The 22424-nt window shown below is 42.8% G+C and overlaps 1 protein-coding gene and 1 pseudogene across 4 annotated transcripts in view; one reads left to right on the plus strand and one right to left on the minus strand.

Annotated features, from left to right (window-relative positions):
- The window catches only part of LOC105476237 (kirre like nephrin family adhesion molecule 3), a 579748-nt gene extending 579259 nt beyond the window's left edge, over window positions 1-489 (minus strand). For 3 of the 4 annotated variants that reach the window (XM_011731965.3, XM_011731964.3, XM_011731962.3), the window contains exon 1: window positions 284-406. The gene's annotated coding sequence lies outside the window, so the exon portion shown is untranslated. Of the gene's footprint in view, window positions 1-283 lie in introns of all 4 variants that reach the window. The other variant, XM_011731960.2, reaches the window with a different exon arrangement.
- Window positions 476-21856, plus strand: LOC105476230 (putative uncharacterized protein KIRREL3-AS3; annotated as a pseudogene).
- The last annotated feature ends 568 nt before the right edge of the window (window positions 21857-22424 follow it).

Here is a 22424-nt window from a genome sequence, read left to right on the forward strand (position 1 = left end):
CTCCCGTTGGTCCCCAACACTGGCCTCATGGCCCCCTTACTGGCTCCAGGTACCCCCCTCACCCCCACCGCCCAGCCAGCTGGGCCTGTTCCCCTCTCCACTCCCCTCTGGTCCCTCCCTGTAACCTCCGGTCTCCGGCAGAAAGAAAAAAAAAAAAAAAGCTTGGATTAAGTGATGAGCTGCCCGCCTCTAAAAGGACCAGGAGGCATCTCAAGCCTGAGTGCCGGAAAACCCACGGCAATCTTAGGCAGCCACCACGTGGGGCAGAGAACGCGAGCAGTACCTGCAGGACCCACAGCCGGTCGGGCTCTGGCGCCAGCCCCGACGGCGGCCCCGCCATCTCCGCCCGGCTGCCCGCGGCCTCACCTCCTCCGGGGGCTCGGTTAGCCTCCTGGCGCTGCAAGGCTGCCTGCGCGCGGTTCGCTCCCGAGGAGGGAGGAGGAGGGAGACGGCGAGGAGCCGACGGCTCCACCTGATGGAGAAGCGCGGAGAGTCCCTAGACCTCGGAGTGCGCTGCAAGAGGGGAAAGGAGAGAGACCGCCGCCCCTGCTGGAAGCCTTCGCGTCTGTGGGGCGGCGCGCGGGGGACGGGGTCTCTGGGGACAGTCGGTGGAGGCGGCAGCCCTAAAGAGACAGCCGAAAGCCAGCAACTTGGAAAACCGCCCGAATTCCGGTTTTCTGCACATCCAGGCTGGCTCCAGGTCTCTTGAGCCCACCGTGCAAGCCGGTGGGATGCCAGCAGGTGGCATCCTCTCCAGCGTTTCTTCACCAGGCGTGGAGCCCGGAGGCCGAATCCATCGGTCCCCAGCCCCCTCCCCAAGCCTCCAGTGCCAAGTGCTTTGTCCTGTGAGCCCCTGGCCCCGCCCCCCACCTCCGCCAGCAGGGCGAGCGGGAGCAGGGTGGCCCAGATGTAGGCGGGAGCCTACAGAGGAGGGCGGCCCGCCCCAGGTTCTGCTGCTGGCTGGCCAAGAAGTGAAAAGTGAAAGGAGGGCAAGGCTCCCCCGGACAGCTTCCAAGCCCTGCTCTCCTGCTCTTCCAAGCCTTGCTGCCTGGAGGCAGTAAGTTGCTCCCAGGGTTTTCTGAGATCTGGGACGAAGAGAGTGATGTGCAAGGTTCTGGGTCCCGGTGCAAGAGTGAGGGGTACGGCTGTCGAGTGCTCTGAGCAGGCTGGCATTCAGGCACACTGCAGACCTCAGCTCACCGCCACTTTCTCCTGACTTTCCTCGTAGCTGTCAGCCCATTGTCTAACATGTGTTATTCCCTCAGTTTGTCCAAAGGCCTGTTTTGGATACTTAAAGACATGGGGAATGACTATGAGAATTCCTGTTCCTGGAAAGTTTATCCTCTAATTGGAAAGAGGTATATACAGGTGTGTATGTGAGAAAAGATTATAAAACATCTCAATGGCATTTTAATAAGAGAAATTGCCCTGGATGGCATCTGCCTGGGCCCTTCCTTTCCATTAGAGATGCATCCTTCTAGGTTAGCTTGCTTGGGGCCCTGCAGGAAAGCTGCAGGCTGAGGCAACAGTCCAGGGCCCCCATCTGGGCCCAGTGTCCCTACTGTCCTATCCTTCTCCATCTCCCCCACAGCCATGCTGGCCAGGCTTCCTGTCACAGTTATTCCGTGTTCATGAGACACCATTATCACCAAGGAGAGGGAGCGGCTCTTTTAAGAGACGGGCAGTCATCATGTACAGAGAATTTCCTGTTTAATGCCTCTTCACAGTATTTGTTGCAGAGATACATTAGAAACCACATTCCCTTTTTGTTTTTCATATATCCTGCCAGTACTGGTTAAACCTCTTTTGTCCAGGAATTTAACACATTTTGAACAGCCTCCTACTGGGAGTTCAGGGTAACCTGACTCTCCAGTTGTAGGTAAGTTAATAGGGACTCCAAGCTCCGTACACTTCCAGAGAGTCGTCAGAGGTCCTCGCTGGGTGGCAGCCTTTATGACCTGGGCAGTCACAGTCTTCTGGCCTATTTCTTTTTCGTTTATCTGAAACAGATTTCTTCCTTACTTCTGTGAAGGTGGATTACGAGACCTTAACCCCTGTTCCCTGCAGTTGGTCTTTCCATTGTAGAGGGAAAGTATCAGAGAACCAGATATTCAACTTTCAGAAGCATCCCCCAAAGGGCAGGGTTTCTGCTCCCCTGATTCATCAAGGATGAGGCCTCATGGAGGGAGTCTGGTGAGCCTTTTGATGTGGTGCTGGCCTGGCCATTGCTAACCATTGTAGCCCTTTAATGAATCTGGGCATACCTTTCTTCATCTATTAAATGACTGGTTTGAGCCAGTGGATCTCCAGGATTCCTCAGAATCCTAAAATCCCATTGTCTTCTGTTCCAGAGGTCACACCTTTCCTCATGCAGACATATGGAAGTGCTCTTTAATGCCATCAGGGTTAGGGCAGATGATTTCAAGTGGTGGGTCACCATCCCCAAGGAGACAAGTGAGCAAGTGACAATCCTGAGATCTGCGTGGACCTCTCTGCTGTGATGGGTTCTGACTTTTCCTCAAACTGCTTCGTGTTCATTCTACTCAGTCTGAGAGCCCTCAGTCTTTACCCAACTTACTGAACTCATGTCTTTCCCTTGTCTCCTTGTTTTCCCTAGAACCAGACTCCACATCCAGACTTGGTTCTGGGTTCCAGAACAGACTTCCTTCAACATACGTTCTACAACCATGTTGGATGCAAAATGCAAACATTGTGTTAAAGTAAGAGTGGTGATGCCAGAGTGGCTAACTGGAAAAGACTTCCTTTAAAGGGAGCGAGGACAAAGATGCCTTGTATTTCTTGTGTCTTAATGTGAATCACACTTTACAGTAAAAAGTGTCTAATCCTGTATTTTCTCTGGTACCCTGGCAGCCCCATGAAGGTAGGGACAGCACCTCTCTAGTTCACAGCTGTGTCCACAGCTCTTATCCAGGTAAGCAGTAGGCTCTCACTATATACTGTTGAATGAATAGTAAAGTTTTACCTAGTGCCCCACATCCTATTTCCTGTTTTCCTGTTTTCCGAATCCAATTTAACTTATTCTTCCCTCTGTTATTAAACCATTGTCAAACATCTGGCATGTGCCTGCCACTGCTCTGGCTGTATTTTATGAGGATGGGTAATGAATTGAGCCTATATATAGTTTGCAAAATGTGGAACACACTTTAAGAGGCATGGCACTAAAGAAATGAAAGATATTTTTATCTCTTCAGCATCATTCTGCACAAGGATACAATTCTCTAGCAGCACTGTTTAAGAACAATAGACCTGTTTAGCCTTGACACACTCATGCATGCAGGGCACTGGGTATTCAATTCACATGGGAGCTGCATTATCTGTCTCAGCAAAGACCTGAAGAGTGTGTAATTTACAGGGAAGAAAAGATATAAGAAATATTGTGAAAGGAGATGGCAGCGCTCCATGCCTTGTGTCATTGCTGGCTGGGTGCGTAGGCCAGGACCTTCCAAAAAGCTCTGGGGATGGCACCAAAGACAAGCTTCAGCTTCCCTCTTTAGGGTTTGAAACAGGTCTTGTGTCATTTTGGAATATGCCATGTGCTCTTTTTGTGTATATGAATAGGCTAATTATGTGGAAATTATTGGAAGACAAAGTGATATTCCAGTTACATGACTCATTTGTGATATTCAAAGTCTTAGAAATTATACTGCATTTATTCTTTTCCTCCATTCTTCTTTTTCATGCTCCTCCCCTGAGCCATCCCCCATACGTCCCACCTATGTTATAAATTAGTAAACTTTTATAGCAGCCAAGGAAGTGAAAGGTCTCACTCAAAGTTCCTTTAGGCTTTCTTCTTAGATGACAAGTTTTACTTTTCTTTTTGTTTATTACATACAGTATTCCTTTTTCCTTCCCATCTTTATATAATAAAATTGTGTATATTAGCATATTAGATATAAGTTATATATGTAACATGTAACGTTATATAAGTTCATATATATATGCAAAACTTTACATACACACCCAAAAAACTTTTCTATTACCATGCTAGCAATCAATGTGCCTCCTACCCAAATATTCCAAATTGCTCAGCCCTAGACCAGATTTTCATGATCTCTATCTGAACTTACAGCATCCTCAACTCACTGCCTAGTCTGCAGACTAACAAAGACCCTCTCCACTGCCTAAGCTACTGTTCTACCACATAAGTGCATTTCAAACGCAGTTCTGTAATATCATTCCCTTGCTTGAACATGTGGATGGTTTCTGCCCTGATCCACTCATACTGCCATAGCAAAATATCACAGGCTGATGGCTGAAATAACAGAAATCCATTTTCTCACAGTTCTGGAGGCTGGAAGTCTAAGATCAGGATGCCAGCATGGCCAAGTTTTAGTGAGGGTTCTCTTCCTGGCTTGTGGATGGCCACCTTTTGCTGTGTCCTCACATGGCCTGTCCTCAAATGGGAGACATCGCTCTGTCCTCCTCTTCTCATAAGGACACCAATCCTATTGGATTAGGACCCCACCATATGACCACATTTAACCTTAATCACCTCCTAAAAGCCCTAGGTCCAAATACAGTCACATTGGAGGTTAGGGCTTTAACCTATGACTTTCAGGAGGATACAATTCAGTCCATAGTAGTCATCAAGATAGAGCATAAACCTGTTATCATGATATATAGGGAGAGTCAAAGCAACATAGCTTTCCTGTCCCATTGCCAGTTCCCTCCTTCACAGCCTGAACCTCGGTCTTGCCAAATGCCTCTTTATTGATTAGAGACAGCAGACACTGTTACTTTTCCAGACCTTTTGTATACTTGTTTCCTCATCCTGGTGTGTCTTTCTCCCTTCGTGTGTCTTTTTGCCTAAAGACACTCATTGCTCAAGAGTCAGCTGGAATGTCATCCATGAGAAGTTCGCTTCACTTCTTCCTCCCCGCAGTCAAAAATGAACAGCTTATTCATCTAGGTTTCCACAGTATTCTTATGAACTCTTATTATAGAACTGTCAATATTCTAACTATTTATTTATATGTTTACCCTCCAAACTAGATAAGAGATTTTTAAGGCCAAGGACCATCTTTTCGAATTTATTTTTGCCTGTTTGAGTGTATATATGGCCCAATTCCTGGCATATAGTAATTGCTTGCTAATGGTGTTTAAATAAAGCAAAATTCAGCAAAAACTCCTGGTGTCCTTCCTGTGACCAGCCAAGCCCAAGCTTGAACTTTTCTTTCTTCATCATCTGATGCCTTTAGATCAAACTAGATCTAGGAAATTTCATAGCCATCTTCTGGATATGCAACTGAAGGACTGCAGAGGAACATTTCTGACTATACATTTTGAATCCGACCCACGTTCAGACAAATGTGGGTAGTGGCGCCATCAATCTGTATAAATCACAAGATTTATACAAAGGCCTAACTCCAGGTCTTGCATTAAAACAATGACAACAACAAACAAACAAGAAACCCAGCTTATTCATATTTCTTAACTGCACAATTCTAAATCAGTCGAGAAGCTATCACACTCTATAACAATTATGCAGACATAGGTTCAAAGTAAAGAGGAAAGCCAACATTAATTTTTTCCATATTCAGTCCAATTTGAATTGAATTGATGGTTCAGTGTTTTTCTGAGGTCTGCATCTCTTCTTTGTCTTCTTCAGCTGCTGTCTGCCTGAGATTGGGAGCAGGCAGAGGCAGAGACTCCTCCTTCATCTTGTTTTGTTGTGCTAGCTCTTATTGGCACAACAAAAGAGCTTTTTTTAAAAATTTTTATTTATTTTTTTTTATCAAGTAAAAATAGAGGATATAGAATAACACAGTGGTTCCCAGCAAGGGGTCCCTGGGCCAGCAGCCTCACGTCCCCTGAGAATTGCAAATTTTTAGGCACCACCCTGGGACCTCCTGAATCAAAACCTTTGAGGTGGGACCCAGATACCTGTTTTCTAACAAAACTTCTAGATAATTCTGATGCTTCATATTACATTTGAGAATCACTGTTATTGGAACCACCATGAGCCATCACTTGACCCCAACAATAACCAAGCTATGGCAAATACTGTTCTCTCTATCTTCCCCGCTTCCTTCTATCTCACTGGATTATTCTGAAACACACTCAGATATCATATCCTTTCATTCGTATTTCCACATGCGATAAGGGCTTTAATATGGATGGAGATAATACTTCATCGTATACAGTTGTTAAATATCTGATTTATCCTTAGACCATTCATCCTTAGAATACTCAGCAGCCTTAATATGGTAGTTTTGGGTCAAAAAAGACAGTTCAACTGGATAATAGTGAAAAAGGACCTCTTTTTTGGAGGATTAAAAGTTCATTATTTTAAAAAGGTTGAGTTTGATCCTTATTAAAAGATGATTCTGACAGTCTTAGTCTGTTCAGGCTGCTACAATGGAATATCATGGACTGGGTGGCTTAAACAACAAATTTATTTTTAGTGTGTTGGAGGCTGGAAGTCCAAGATCAAAGTGCCTTCAGATCCAGTGTCTGGTGAGGGCTTCCTGGTTTGCAAATGGCCATCTGGATCCTCATGCTGCAGAGAGAAGAGAGAGGAAGCTCTCCCGTCTGTTCTCATAAGGGCACTAATCCTATTTGTAAGGCTCCGCCCTCATGACCTATTTACCTCCCAAAGGCTCCACTTCCTAATACCATCCCACTGGGGTTTAGGATTTCAACACATACAGTTGGGGAAACACGAACATCCAGTCCAAAACAATGGGGAAGAAAAATGAACCCACAAGAAGCAAGTCCTCAGTTGAGACCCTGGCAAGATAATGCATGTCTTCACCTTGAACGAGACCGACTCCTTACCGTTTATAAAGGTATTGCACTACCTCCTATGCATAGAGTACGTCAGCTGATTGTTTCCCCAGAACTGTGATAGATTCACAGTCCTTATCTGTACTCTTCTGCCTGATCTTCTGTCTGATCCATTTGCATTTGTATAAAAAGTGGTTAGAGTTAAAATGCAACCCATGACTTGACCTAATCTTACCTGAAGAATCCAGGGGTAAACCCATGACCCTCTTCTCATAGGCTGAGTGTGCAGAGATTACAAGGTAGCCAGTTAGGCTCATCACAGGCCTATGTCACTCCCTGGTCTGCTCATGTCCTATTATAGTCTACTAGTACTTACTACACTCTGAGAAACTCAAGAGAATATTTGCTCTCTTCTTCAGATGTCTGTGGCAAAAACTGACACTTGCACGGAGCATGATTTGATAGCAATATCTGCAAAGTGTCAGAAAGGGGAGGGGATCAATACACTTAATTTACTTGGAATAATTCATTGCCTAACTGGAGTTTTCAGTGAGGGCAGACAAATTCCACACTAAACTAACTCACCCACCTGGATCGGGAGGAGGGCAGTGAATCCATCTTTTGAATGAGATGTAAAGCTGAGTTTCTTGCTTTCATTAATGACTCCCTTGGTCCTTCCTTCCTTTCTTGAGAAGAGGTGTTCATCCAGTCAGCCATGTTTCAAAATGGGGGATGGATGCTACTGACTGACAGCTTCCTTGCTTTTCCCCTGAGCTGATTACTTTTGCAATCTGCCCTGATATTTGGGTACGTTGCTTGCTCAGAGGCTGTCAGTTTGGAGCTACATTCCACCTCAAGAGGAAGGAAAAGTGTAGAAAGATTTTCTGTGCTGGGGAGTGATGGTGATTTTTCTTTCCTTTTAAGGCTAAATAATAGAAAGCCCATTTTTCATGAGATGGGAAGTTAGAAATAATGAAGAACTGTGTATGACAGCAAGGGGAATCCTTGGGATGGTTTAGTGAAGTCATCGAGTCCCTTTGTGATAAATATTCCAGAGGCACCTGGGTTAAATTGCTCCAAGGTGATCTCTCAACTTCCCATCTCATTGATCTGGCCAGTGTGTAAGATGATTTGAACTAGAGTTTTCTGTGTGGTGGCAATGATAGACCATGAGTTCTGAGTTTTTGAGAGACAATCCATTGGAGTGTTTCTCCCTTATTAAGATACAACCATCTCCGGTAAATGCCTGGCCCAGGCATTGCGTTGACATGGGACCGGCTGTGGACAGGAACTTGAGATCCCAGTCAAGGCAGCTAAGGAGCTTGGGGAGGAGGCATGTAATTAAAGGCACTTTCAAATAATTATGCTATTACTACCTAATTAAGAAGTGCCACTTTCCACTTTAACTACCTGAAATTCTGAGATCATCTAGCAATGGACCCTCTACTGAACTTTGGCCAGCTCCCCATGGGAGAGGAAAAGGCGCATAGTCAGAAAACATTGGGCTCTTGAGGGGGCCACAAAGGTCCCCAGAGAGTAACCTGAAATGGTCAGGAGGTGAATCTCCCTTCTCTTCATTTGTCAAACGTCTTACCTTTCTGTGCCTCATTTGAATTTGAATTATCTGCAAAATGAGGGAAAGAATGCTTCTCTCCCTGGCTTGTGTGTCAGTAGGCTGGTAAACAAATCAAAATATAAATCTCTGTGAACATGTTTTATCATCTGTTAAAATAGGGAAATTGATCAACAAACATTTGTTGAATTTTTACTTTCTCAAAGTACCGTAGGGGATGCGGGAAGTTCAAGACATATAGTCCTCTGACTTCAAGTACCTTTCAACCCAGTTGAAGACCCAATACAGAGGCATTGATCGTTAGATTCAGCCAGCCATTTATTGATTCATTCAAATGTTCATGCTACAAATATTTCTTGAGCACCCACTTTGTTTAAGGTGCTTCATATAGGCACTTGCAACACAGAGATGAAAAAGATATCTATTCTGTCCTCAAGGAATCTGTTATGGTCCGGTGAGCTACAAAATACAACAGTGTAAGCTTTTAAGGGAAACGAAAAGTGATCCAGTGACACAGATATTCTGAAAAGGAAGCATTTTCTGTGTTTGGACAGAAGAATTTCACCAAGGGCCTCAGAGCAGAAAGAAACAGGATTCAAATCTGACATTAGTCCCAGTTAAATTAAAGACCCCAATACCCACTGCCCCATGGTTCTCCATTTCATGTTCCATCTTCCAAAACGCAAGCATTAAAACCCCATGGGAGAAGCATCATTGTGGTAATAGAGGAGAAGATTAATTCCTAATTTTGATTTCCTTTGAACCATTTTTACTTGACTGAGTCAAACTTGCAATGGAAGATGATTCATTACTATCTATTTTAAATCATGATCAGGAAGCACAATGACACCCCAAAATGACAGAGGATGTGTTTCAAATGAAGAAATCTTAATTTTTAAAACTTTCTTTTTGAATAATTTGGTCCTTCCTTTTAGAACATAAGGGAAAGAAAACACTTAAAAAATTGTTAAAAAATTCACTACTGGTGATGGAATCCATATATTACTTAAGTCAGCAAAAACTTAAAAGATAATCTCATTTTGAAAAAAATCAATGATTACAAAAGAATACTGAATAAAACGTGAATGCCTTCTTTCACTCACCCTCATTCCAAATCCACTCCCGGGGTAACCACCACCAGCACTTTGGTGTGGACATTCCTAATCTTTTGTTATGTATTTGAATTCATATATAAGAAGGAGTTTTTACATGCACGTGCATAAATAGAATCAGAAATAGGATGTATTATTCTGCAATTACATCTTCTTCAAATTTAGCATATCTCGCAGGTTTTTCTAATGATAGCCTGCTTAAATGTGCCTGAAAGAAACAGAAATTGAAGTCTTCATTTCGTTTTGTGCTCTGCTTTCCCAGGGTAGACTTGCTTCTTTCATCCATCCACATCTGATCCAGTCTCCCAAGAAAGCAGTAATTGCTGTCCAGGTCAGCAAAAGGGGGCAGAAGGGAAAAGGTGAGGGTGCAGAAAATAGTATGAGCCACAATGAGTCTCCAGCCTCCCCCAAATACAGGGAATGCAAAAAGACCAAACATTAATTCTTGAAACTTTTAGGTAAACAATGATTAGCTGGCCTCAGGGAGTAAGGCAATCCTGACCTCTAACTAATCATGATCAAGCCCACATTTGTTGGTCAGTATCTACATCCTAAAATGTGCAAGTGCTTTAATGGTATGCTGCCCATTACTGCCCCTTTGCTGACAACAAAAAGGAAGAAAGGGAGGAAGGAGGGGAGGAAGGAGGGAGAGAAGAAGGGAGGAAAGAAGGAAAAAGAAAGGAAGCAAGGAAGGAAGGAGGAAGGCAGAAAGGAAGGAGGGAAGGAAATAAGGAAGGAAGGAGTTTTAAGGTGCTCTTCTTATGGAGGGGTTGGAGGTTCCAGGAGCACACAAACAAGGCACAAAAGGTTTTATTCTGAGTTTATGGTATGATCATCTGATGTTTATTAGGTAAACTCTCTATACTCAAATTATTCCACTCTGGAGTGAGATGGTCTTTGAGGAAGCGTTTTTTTATTTGGTTTCAGACCCAATGAATCAGATACCTTGTCATCCACTGGGTCCTTATCTACTATCCTCCTCCCCATCTTCCAAAAAATAAGCAATAAAATTATACAGGAGAAATGTTATTTTTGTATCAGAGAAGGAGATTCCTAAATGTACAAGACTTTTTGATGCAGTTGTAGGAACAATCAAGTCTTTGCTGACGATTCACTCAGTCCTGGGAGAACACAAGAAAATCACTACTCAGGGCTTCTCTGGAAACCATCATAGGGTATGTGCTTATGGAGCCAGTTCAAAAATTCAGAATGATTCTCATCATGTGTCATCCAGACGTAAGTCTGGAGCAAAAGCCTTGGTGGCCATGTCAGTCTGCTTCCTGGCATAAAATAAGGTGTGCTCAGATGAGATTCTGAATAACATTTTATAAGGTGACTCTTTATAGAGGTGTGGGCAGGGTTAGAGTGGGTGTCGAGGCACTCAGGGATGAGGAACAATCGTAAGCCCTGGAGTAGTGAGGGAGGAATGAGTGTTATTGGAGCCTGTTGAGACTGTGGCCACTGGGGAAGGGCCACCGGCCAGGAGCTATAGTCCTGGAGGGACAGAATGCAGCCAATGGCAGAACTCTGCACTGAAGCAGGAGGGGAGCAGCGGGGAGAAATACTCCTGCCTCCCCCTCCTCTGGCATTCCTATCTCGCTTTGTGACTGACGGCTGAGCCCAACTGGAAATCAGACAGAAAGGAAATCTGGAGCTAATTCCACAGGATCAGCACCTCAGGGCACAGAGCCAAGTGGAGAAGGTCAGATAATGAATTTTGGTGGTGGTAGTGATGGTGTGATGGTGGGGTTGGATACAGAGAATAGCCATCATTTCAGCCTAATAGAGATTCAGACTAGAGATGAAAACAGATCGGGAAACGAAACCTTGGCAGAGTTTCATTAGGCTCAGGATTAAATCAAAAGGGCAAAGAAAGTGTTGTCTGTGTCACCCTCATGTCCTTAGGGCTTGAAGGGTGGAGAGTAAAGTACCAGTCACTGAACCTGGAGAGTCCTGCTCTTTTGGGTGTTGACACCATCGTAGACTCCCTGGGCTGGGAGAGAATCCCGGGGTTCATCCCCCTGCCTCTAGGAGGGCACTGATAGACTATTCCAGGGAGATGGGAGGTCTCAGTCTTTTTATTCACACTATTTTATGAGCTGTACGTTTTGATTCATTATTCACCATGCAAGTAAAGTGAAAAAAATCATTTAAATTATAAACACTTGGAAATTTACTATGGGACACACAAAATTTTAGACTTTGCCCTGGATATAAACAAGATATGCTCTTTGCTTTTCTGAAGCTTATATTCTGCTGAATGAGACAGATATGTGCAAAGCAAATTATAATTTAAACTGAGATGTGATTAGTGTTGTAATGCAGGTAAATACAGTATATTATGGGAGAATAAAAAAGTGGGAGGTCACTCTTTATGGTGAATATTAAGGAAAGCAGAGTGATATTTCAGTTGGGTCTTAAAGAAGTAGGGGCAAGGAGGTGGGCAGAAACAGAAAGGCGAAGAAGCACAGCACATGTGTGGGAGATGTGGATGGCCCTGGAATGGTTGGGATACAGAATGAGTGACTGGGGGTGAGAAAGGGCCTGGAAAAGTCTACTGGGGTTGGACCATAAAATACTGAATATCAACGCTAAGGTATTTGGGACTGAGATTCCAGTTGCCTATTCAATATTCATTCCCTGCTTCATCCTTACTAACAGAACACCATCCATGGTTTTTCAGAGTGGCCTCATGTTCATTTAAAATGATGAACTTCCCCAGCTACCCTTGCAGGTAGGTATAGGAGTATGATGTGACCCAATTCTTACCTACAAGATGTACACAGGCATCTACTAGGTAAGGTTTCTGGGAAAGCTGTAGTATGACTGCTAAAAAGGGACTCAGATAGCGCATGGCTTTTGTCCTTTGTTCCTCTTTCCATCTTTCTGTCCGGAATGCAAATCCAAGGCCTGGAGGCAGAACAGATATCCTGTGACCTTGAAACAAAGGCTCATGGTTGGGAGGGCAGGAAAGGAATGAGAAAGAACATGTTTCCTGATGACTTCCTGTAACAACGGTATCCACCCCAAAAGGCCCACCTTCAGACTTCTTAGGTGAGAAAAGTAAAGCCCGATTTTTTCCAGCCTCTGTGGTCATATTTCTGCTATATGAAGCCGCATATAATAGCTCAGTGCTTGATTTTATGCTATAGGATGTGTGGAACCACTGAAGTCTAAGAAGTAATAGCACAGACATGGGGTCAGGGGCCTTAACTTGTAGTCCAGCTCTATCCCTAGACATAATAAGTAAAGACCTGGTGTTTGGTCATCTGGCTGCTTTGAGTTCAGCTCTATTCCAGGAGCACCAGGTAACTCAAGGTGATTCACTTAGCTTTTCTGGGAATTGCATCCTCATTTAGAAAATACGAATTTTCTTAGAAATTCTCTGAAGGATCATCTAGCTCCATGGTTTCCTGACTGGGGCAACATATTAGGAAGATGGCAGGTGGAAATGTGGAGGCTGCCTGCGGAGAGGAGAGTTCAGAGCAGGAAAGCCAGTAATGTGGTTATTATGCTTGGATAGGTAGAAGGTGGTGAGATCTTGAATCAGGGGCATAGAAATGCAGAAAAACATGTTGGTTGTGAAATCATTGGGTCTCCAAGATTGATTGGGTGGGGGCTGTGCTGTGTAGAGAAGTTGTAGTTGACTGACCCAAAAAGTGATTAAAACATAAAGAATATAAAGACTGAGTCTTCTTCAATATTACAAAGGTTTTAAATACATTTTTGGAGATATAGAAATTGCACATGACTTTATTTATTACTCTTAGGAAGCCATAGACGTAGAAGCGAATGACAATAAAAATAACTTCAATTCATGTTAACACTTTTCCCCTCAGGAACTCCAGGCATGTTTATATAGTTGTTGCAAGTTTATCATTGCAATGCCCTTGCACTGTGAAGAAGGGAGGTGTGTGTCATCTCTTCCCATTAGCCCGACGGAGAGACTGCCATCTGAAGAAGCAGGGATCTGCCCAAAGTGTGAAGGTGAGCCGGGGCAGAGCTGGCACTAGGAATTAAGCCAGCCTCACCCCTGACCGGGTGCTCCTTGAGGCCTGTGAGACATGAGAAAACCTAGGATTTGGGAGCTCCCTCCCCCAACACATTAATAGTTACAGAGTGCATGCTCTAATAAATAATATCTTTATCTCTTTTTCTGTCACTTGACACATTATGTTTCTCTCTGGTGTCAGATCTGGAGGCGCTAGGACATGAATGTCTTATTCAAAGCATCAGAGTTTATATAGAAAACAAGAGCAAAGGTGCCCTGCCTCAGTTTCCCACATTGATGAGGCGTTGTAAGGCCACCGTGACCCTTGAAGGTGTTTCTTCTTAGCTTGCTCTTTCAGTTTGCTTACCTGCCAACTTTGCCTATTCTGGGACTTCAGGTCTCTATTCCTATTTTTTTTTTAACCTACATTTCAATTTGGTACAATCTCAGACACAACTCCTTTCCCAGATCTCTCTTATAAACAATGGTGCATAACTGGTATATTTTGATCCCAAAATGGCATCCGAAAGCGTTCTGCAATGCCGCCAAGCCAGCACTTTCGGAAGCATCTGACGATATTAATTTCAGTCTATTTCCTGAGGTTTGCAGGAAACTAAAATGAAGAAAGCGCTGTGGCAAAAAATTAAAGCTTCATGGAAAAAAAAAAAAAAGAAGATTGACAGGAAACGAGGCTTCAATAGGACAGCTTGCACTGAGTAGTGCTGTCCTCCTTTCTGCATATCAACATATGCATAGGGAAAAATAGCTTTCTCTCCTACTTGCAGCACGGAGATTGGGAAGGGGCCTTGCCCACACGCTGTAGGTATGTAACAACTGGGGTAAGTATACACAAGAGACTGAACCTCGTGTCCTTTAGACGGGCTTGAAAATTATCCCTGGTGGCCAGACTTTTTCAGAAGAACCAAGATGCATTCAATGTTTGTCCAATTTTTAAAAATCTAGGGAGACAATACGATCAGTTTTGTGCTACAATCCACAATTTTGTGGTACTTGATTTTTCTACCTTCCCTGTTTTTTATACATTTGAATCTGATGTTTCAAATTCAGGCCTTTTGGGAAAGAAATTCCTTCTAAATCTTCCACGTGCAATGATAACTCGAAGCAAATTCGACCCCCAAACACACTGTCTTTCCTTTCAGAATATCTTTCTTTGTCTGGTTTTCTTTTATTCTGATGATCCATGTCCCAGTTTTCTTGACGGTTTCCTGCATGGCATGAGCCTTCCCTCGCTGGGCTCCTTCGAGGGTCTCTTCCTGTTTCTCACCAGTAGGTGGACACAGTCCTTCTCAGCACTGTGAGATTTCTAACGTTTTTACTGATAGACCCTGCACAGTCTTAGGAATCTCCAGGAAGAATGAACAAATGAGTCATCGGTCAGTTACCCCAAAGCATGTGAAGATAGGAGGTGGGGAGGAACAAGTGCTGTATCTTTCAAAGAAAAAAATACTTCAGGTGCTTACCTCCACTGTGACATGCATTTTTGAAAGTAGAGCCTAGTCCCTCGTGTCTTCTGCAGCTGTCTTTGCTCGTTGCGATGACACCTGCAAGAAGGAGGTGGCCAAACCTGGAGGCATGCGTGGGTCTGCAAATTCGTGGCTACGACAGGACACCTGGGATTTTAGGGAAAGACTAAGGAGTCATTGTGGATCACGCAAGGGGCATTGGACCCTACCAGGCTGGACTTTCAGAGGGGCCACACTGTCGAACAGGTGAGTTCCTAAAGCAATTTAGTCAGGGAGTGAGGGAAGAGAGAAATGTGGAAGGTGCCCAGGCTGGGCTGAACTGAGATATGACACAGCCTTGAGCTCTTCTCCGTCCAACTGTTTACAGTCCAACTGAGACTTTCCCTTCTTTCTTTTCTTCTCAAATCTGTAAGTGCAAGACGTGCCCCAATGCCACCATGGATAGTGTTAAGCCTATTATGATTTGTTGTTATTGAGATGAGGTGAGAGATGGGGTGGTGAGAAAACAGTTCTACCTCACTCCTTGCAGTAAGTTTTAATAGAGATGGGGAATTAAATTCAGCACACGCTTATGCCTGCAGTGGCGGTTTTTTTTTTTTTTTTTTTTTTTAAGACGGAATCTTGCTCTGTCACCCAGGCTGGAGTGAGTGTTGTAGCTCTATCTTGGCTCACTGCAACCTCTCTCCTCAGTTCAAGCCATTCTCCTGCCTAAGCCTCCCAAGTAGCTGGGATTATAGGCACCTGCCACCACACCTGGCTAATTTTTGTATTTTTAGTAGAGACAAGGTTTCACTATGTTGGCCAGGCTGGTCTTGAACTCCTGACCTCAAGTGATCCACCACCTTGGCCTCTCAAAGTGCTGGGATTACAGGTGTAAGCCACAGCACCTGGCCACAGTGGCCCTTTTAAGGACGCAATATGTTATCTCTTTCAAATATTCCAATACCCATATGGGGTCTCTGACTATTATGATCCCCACAAAATGGATGAAAAATAGAGGCTGGAAGAGGGAGTGGTTTGTCCAGGGCCCAGGGTAATGGAGTAAGGAGTGGCCACTGGAATGAATTCTTAAGAAAGTGCATGGTTAAGTGTAAATCACTCTGCAAACTTTGCTTGCTCTTGTTATTCTCAGATCAGATGCCAGGATGGGTGGTAAGAAATAACAATGGCAATTGGGCCCACTGAGTGAGTAATAGGGTTAGAACAAGACTTTGGAACAGTCACCTGGATCCCTACAACCTTTGTTCCTCTATGATGTGGGCCCAGATTGTGTCACGGTGGTAATCTGGATCCTGGTACCGCCTTGGAAAGGCTTGGTGACATGCCAGACCCAAGGCAAGGGCACGGGTGGCCCCCAGCAGTGCTTTCAGGGGGAAGGAGGGAGTGGATGAGTGGCTGCATTGAGGAGTGGATATTTTGGAAGGGGAGATTTCCTCTGGGACTTCTGAACCTTTAAAACTCTGACGAGTTAGACGAAGGTGTACCCAGTCCTGTGGCCCACGTCCCACCTTCCTGCTCAAGCTCTGGGACATTTAGTCCTGGCTTGATGGTTATTGGCACAGATGTTAAAGGCCATTAGGGGGGAAAATGGAAAGCTTTTTCTGAGCTAAAAAGTAAATGTGGGTTTGGCCTATTGATCTGAGCACAACAGACAGTTTTCATAATTTGAATGCTTATGTTGTCAGACACACAAAGGCATTTGTTCAATCACAAATACAGTAAACATGATTTGCCAGTGTGTGAGTGGCAGGCATGAGCCAGAGAGAGGAGACAGGGGGTGAAAATGTAGGCTGAGCATTTGGAGAAGTAGCTCTCAAGATTCTGAACACTTTGTGACCATAGTTAATAACATTGCATTGTACCCTTAAAAATTGCCAAGAGAATTGATGTTAAGCATTCTCACCACAAAAATGATAGTATGTGAGATAAGTAATGCATATGTTAATTAGCTTAATTCGGTCATTCCACAATGAAAAACTTATTTCAAAACATCCTGTTGTACACCTTAAATGGATACAATTTCTATTTGTCAATTAAAAAAACAAATAAAAATTTAAAAAGAGAAGAGTCCAATTATTCTCCATATTTTGATCAGTTCTAAAGAAACTGGCATTTTTATAGAAGTATCATGAAAAAGAAAAGACAAAGTCTCGATGGAAAATGAGCTTTACAAAAAATATAAACAGAATATAGTCATCTTATGCTTATATATATATTTATTGTCATACAAGTAAATGTACACTTTAGAAAATGTAAAATCCCAAAAATTCTCTAAGAAAATAACTGAAAATAAGATAAGCACCTGCAATATTCATGTACCCTAATATTTTCCTATGCAAAATTTTCAACATGGCTGAGGTCAAAGAAAAATTAGTTTGCTTTCTATCATGAATGTTTACCCATACCACTAAATATTCTTCCATGTGGGGAAAAAAGGGATTCAGAACACCTGATCAAAAAGCTGGTGCTTTACAACCTGCTTTTCCAGAACAGATTTGGGCCATCCTGTCTTCTGGTTTAACCAAAAATTCAGAATCGTGGCTTCCATAAATGGCTTTGATACTGTTTTCTCTCGTCGGTGAGCCTAGGGGACCGTGCTCATTTGAACAGGTTGGTCTTAGTTTCAGATGCTCTGGGAACTTGCATTTGTGAACCTTCCTTGGCATGTTCCTAATGGAATCTGGGGGCAGAATGGGAGCCTGGGATGGCAGGTGTCACTGGCTGACTGTGATTGGATTGTCCAGGCTTTGTGATCCCCTTTCGTGAGCTGTTCCTATTTGGGACCCAGGTAAAATCATTTTAAAAGTTGAAATATTTTGAGTAACAAGTGACTGCTTTTTTTTCTCTTCTCATTTCAGGCATGCTGAGTTTTAGTTCAGAGTGGTTGCACGGGGGCCTCTTCATCATGAATCTGGAAACCCTCTGTCATTAAGGATTAGTTCACAGATTTCCTGAAAGTAAAAGAAAAATGGAAAAGGTAAAAACTTGATGTTTTCCAAATGCTTGACCTTTGGAGCATATGCTATTGCTGCACTTTCTACGAGGACTGTTTCCATAGAATTTTCTGCTTCCTTACTTTATATCACTCCTTAATGCCCTTCTCTGACTTCCTAATTCTCAGTCCATTCACATCCATCCACTGATTCACAATTCCGATGTGAGCTCCAAACTTCCATTCTTTTTCTTTTTTGTCATCACATGTCCCTGTTAGAAAATACGAAGACACCAGCCACCATCTTGCACAGACTCTGGGATCTAAGACCACACAAAGAAAGGGAGAAATCAGTGGCTGAAGGAGTCGCTTCATGACTGGGGAGTACAAATGATCTAGACCTGCACCGCCCGCTGCAGTAGTTACTATCCACGTGTGGCTATTTAAGTTGAAATTAATTGAAATTAAATAAAAAATACAGTTCCTCAGTCACAGTGGTCATATGTCAAGTGCTTAATAGCTGAATGTGGCTAACGGCAACTGTATTAGACAGCGCAGATTTCATAGACCATTTTATAGGCCATGTCTATCAGCACAGAAAGTGCTACAAGACAGCACTGATGTGTCTCTTTACACAATCAGGTTTAAGCTGGCACTGTCTAGGGTAATGGCTGACAATCAGGGTTTGTTCCTTCTGAATGATAGTGGGAGAACTGGTCAACCCTTGGTTTGATAATAATAATGCCTTTGAAGGGAATAAGCCAGAGATAACTTCTTCACAAAATTAATGGTGTTCGTATCTAGGTCTGCAAGCCCCAATGAAAGGATTTAAGATTAAGAAATGTAAGCCTATTTGGAAACAAATGAACAGGCAATCATCTACCATGACTGCTACAAAAACTGAACTGTGTCTCCCCAAACATTCCTGTGTTAAAGCCCTAACCCCCAATGTGGCCAGATTTGGAGAAAGGGCCAATGAGAAGGTCATAAAAGTTACATGACATCATAATGGTGGAACCCTGACCTAATAGGACGGGTGCTCTTAGAAGAGGAAAAGACACCAGAGCTCTCCCTCTCTCAGCTTGCACAAGGAGGAGGTCACGTGAGCACACAGTGAGAAGGCAGAGGACCATCTGCCAGCAGGAAGAGAGCCCTCGCTAGAACCCCCACGGTGGCACCTGATAGCGGACTTCTAGCTTCCAGAACTGTGAGAAAATACATTTCTGTTGCTTAAGTCACCCAGTTTATGGCATTTTGTCATGACAGTCTGAGCAGACTAACACGATGAACTTGTATTTGGGTTGCTGCTACTAATAATGGCTGACATTTGTATAGCACGTTGCAAGGTGATTTTATATCTCTGATTTACTTCTCACAAAAGCCCTTGAGGCTGGTATTAATGTTGCGATTTTACAGATGAGGAAAAAGCCTCCTAGTAACTCTCTGACAATCAGTGATCAAACTGAGATTGGAAATCGGGGCTTCTGAGCCCTACTCCTGTGCTGTAACCACTCTGCAAACTTGTTTCACAGATCTCCTGTGGTTGCCCAATACAGACTGTACCTGGGCAACGCTGAACATGAGAGTGAATCCATGGCTGCTCTCACATTTGAATCCACTCAATAGAATAATCAAAAGTTCAGGAGCATGGAAATCAATATCACAGAGTTAATAAGGGGTCTTTTCCAGAATATCAAAATTATTTGTCTACAAATGCATATTTAAATGCAAGCGTGTAATTGACACAAAACATGAATAAGAAATCTGCAGACAAGGAAGTTCAAATGGCTAATAATTACTTTTAAACATGCAAACTTCTTAGTAAAAAGAAAGAGAGGTCATTTTTACAATTGTCTAATTAGGAAAAAAATTTAAAATCTTGTAATATCAAGCATTGAGGAGGAATCGTCATAAACTGGGGAAAGGACTATAAATTAATTCAGCCTCTTTGGAGAACAATTTGTCCATATCTAGTGAAGCTGTAGATGTATGCACACCCTACATTCCAGGAGTTGACTTCTAGATGTATATCATAGAGAAAATCTTTGTGTACACAAACAAATATGATCAAAGATACTCATTGCAGTCTTCTTAGTAATCACAAAAAAATTGGAAGCAAGCTAAATGTCTATCAATGAGGTAATGGATAAACTATAGTCCATTCATATAAAGAAACATTCTCTAGTATTTAAAATTAACGGATTTAACTGCATCCATATAGATACATCACAAAAACGTGTTGAGTGAAAAGGGAAAGTTACAAAAAATTATGTGTTCTTAAAAATTATTCAGGGACCAATTGATATTATATATTGTTTGTGAATACTTAAGTAGTAAAAATATAAACATAGATATAAAGAAAAGCCACCTTTAAGGCGATGATTACCTTTGACGAGGGAGAAAAAGAAATAATAAAAGGGAAGTTCAATTTTATCTGTGACTTTTTACTTCAGACTTTTTTCTAAAGCAGATAGGAACAAACAATTAACATGTGTTAAATCTGAGTGTCACATGGGTATATGCTGAATTATTCCCTATACTTTCATGTGCATATACATTTTTTATAATTAAAAAACTCAAAACGTTTTGGATGATCAATATTCTCCTGACAATTCACTCTCAGCACTCACAGCCCACGTCCAGGTATTTATAGTCTCCAGAGCAAACAAGTGAGGACCAAAAGAGGCACTCAGAGAAAATGCCTTCTGAAGGGGTCCCAGCAAGTCAAAGGTAGATTGGAGTGTGGCAGCCTAGCCAGGATCAGGCACCATGCCCACCCTGTGCTAAACAGAGACGCTATACGGGGCCTGAGACCCTAATTTACAATAGTGGGGAAGAGTCAGGAACAACTTCCCTCGGCTCTGCCTGTCTTCACCCTAGATTAGAAGTCACCAATTGCCTTATGACTTGGCTCTAACACTCACGTAACAGCTTGAGAAATCCAAAACTTAAAACTATCTCTTAAAAGCAATTAATGTGAGTCTCAGGAAATTTTTTTCTTGGGTCTACATAAAGCTTAGCTTTGCTAAAAGTGGTTTGTTTGTTTTGCAGGGATAACAAGAATAAAACATTTAGTGTTTCATGAGTCACCCAGCTGACATGCACCTCTTCCTTTTAAAAACAAACTATTGAGACACCTTCACCATTCAACACCTTCCCTTTCCCTGCTGACTCCCTTTTCCGCACTCCGAATTCAGGGTTCTCCTAGACTTTCAGAAACTTTGTGTGATAATGTTCAACATTTACATCACCTTCCTAAAATACTTGTTTTCTAGATTCTTCTTGGACATCAGCTAACTTAACCATTGAGGAGATAAATGAACATCTATCAAGCACCTGTTATGTGCTGATGCTTGCTCATTACTTGTTTCATTTGGCTTTACTGGATTCTGATAACAATCCTTTAAAATGAGTGTAATCATTAACATTGTCTGCATTGCAGAACTAAGAAAACTGCTCTCAGAACGAGTAAGTAACTTGTCTGCGTTTACAAAGCTAACAAATCTACTAGGTGGAGTCAGGATTTAAAAGCCACACTGGGACTCAAAGTCCTGGGTTCTGATTCTGAATCTGCCACTCATGAATGTGACCCTGTGTGGATCACTTACCTGTCAGAGCTTTAGTTTTCTCATTCCTGAAATGAAGGGATAGGACTAGATGATATCCAAGTTTCTTCCTAATTTTATGATATTTTCTGTGGCAACTGTATTATACACAAAGGACAGAAGAGACCACTTATTTTACCATCTATATTTGTTTTCCAGCTCTCTGTGGACAATGCCTCAAGGAATGAGTTTACCAGTCGAAAAGAGATCAGTGAGCCAAAAGTGTCCTGCTCAACCAAATGTTCATTAAGCCATGATTTCTCTGGGCAGGACTCATATCCGGCTCTTTGTTCTGTGAAATACTGACACATCTGGCAATCAACCTGTGTTACTACAGTTACTGAGTGTCTAGTAAGCACAACGAATTAGAAGCTGAAAGAGACCCTGTGCACATTAAAAACTTGAAAAGCAATGCCTTGAACTGCATCCACTTGCATTACTTTGAAATCCTCTTAATTTGGAGATGAAGGTACCTGCTTGCTATTCATAGCATGGCGGTGTCACCGTTTTTCTTTTCTCCTATTTGTCCACAGTGTCAAGTTCATATCAGGTACCTGGAGCTGGATAATTCAGGACCAGGGTCAAATAAACTCTGGATATGAAAGGACAGATGTCTATTTACTCCAGTGGTAGCTCTGGTTTTAGTGAGACTGAACGGGTTGCACTTGAGCTGGGTCCCAAAAGAGAAGTACAATTTGGAGATTGTGTCAGAAGGTGGTGTGTGTGTGTGTGTGTGTGTGTGTGTGTGTGTGTGTGTGTATAAGAGGGGTAGCAAATCAAAACCCAGGTGGATCTTGACAAAGGCCTGATAGTACAGAAATGAGACTCTCATGAATGAAGGAAAAGAAAATAGAATAGAGGACACAGAGGGTCTCGCATGAGGAATGATGTTAACTTTATTGAAAGGCAGCGTAGTAAAGATTCTGGCCTTACGCTACTTGGATGAAATTATGGCTCTATCATATATCAGCTTTTGGCAA

Source organism: Macaca nemestrina, chromosome 12 (genome assembly GCF_043159975.1).
Source record: "Macaca nemestrina isolate mMacNem1 chromosome 12, mMacNem.hap1, whole genome shotgun sequence".
In the NCBI taxonomy this organism is placed as follows: Eukaryota; Metazoa; Chordata; class Mammalia; order Primates; family Cercopithecidae; genus Macaca; species Macaca nemestrina.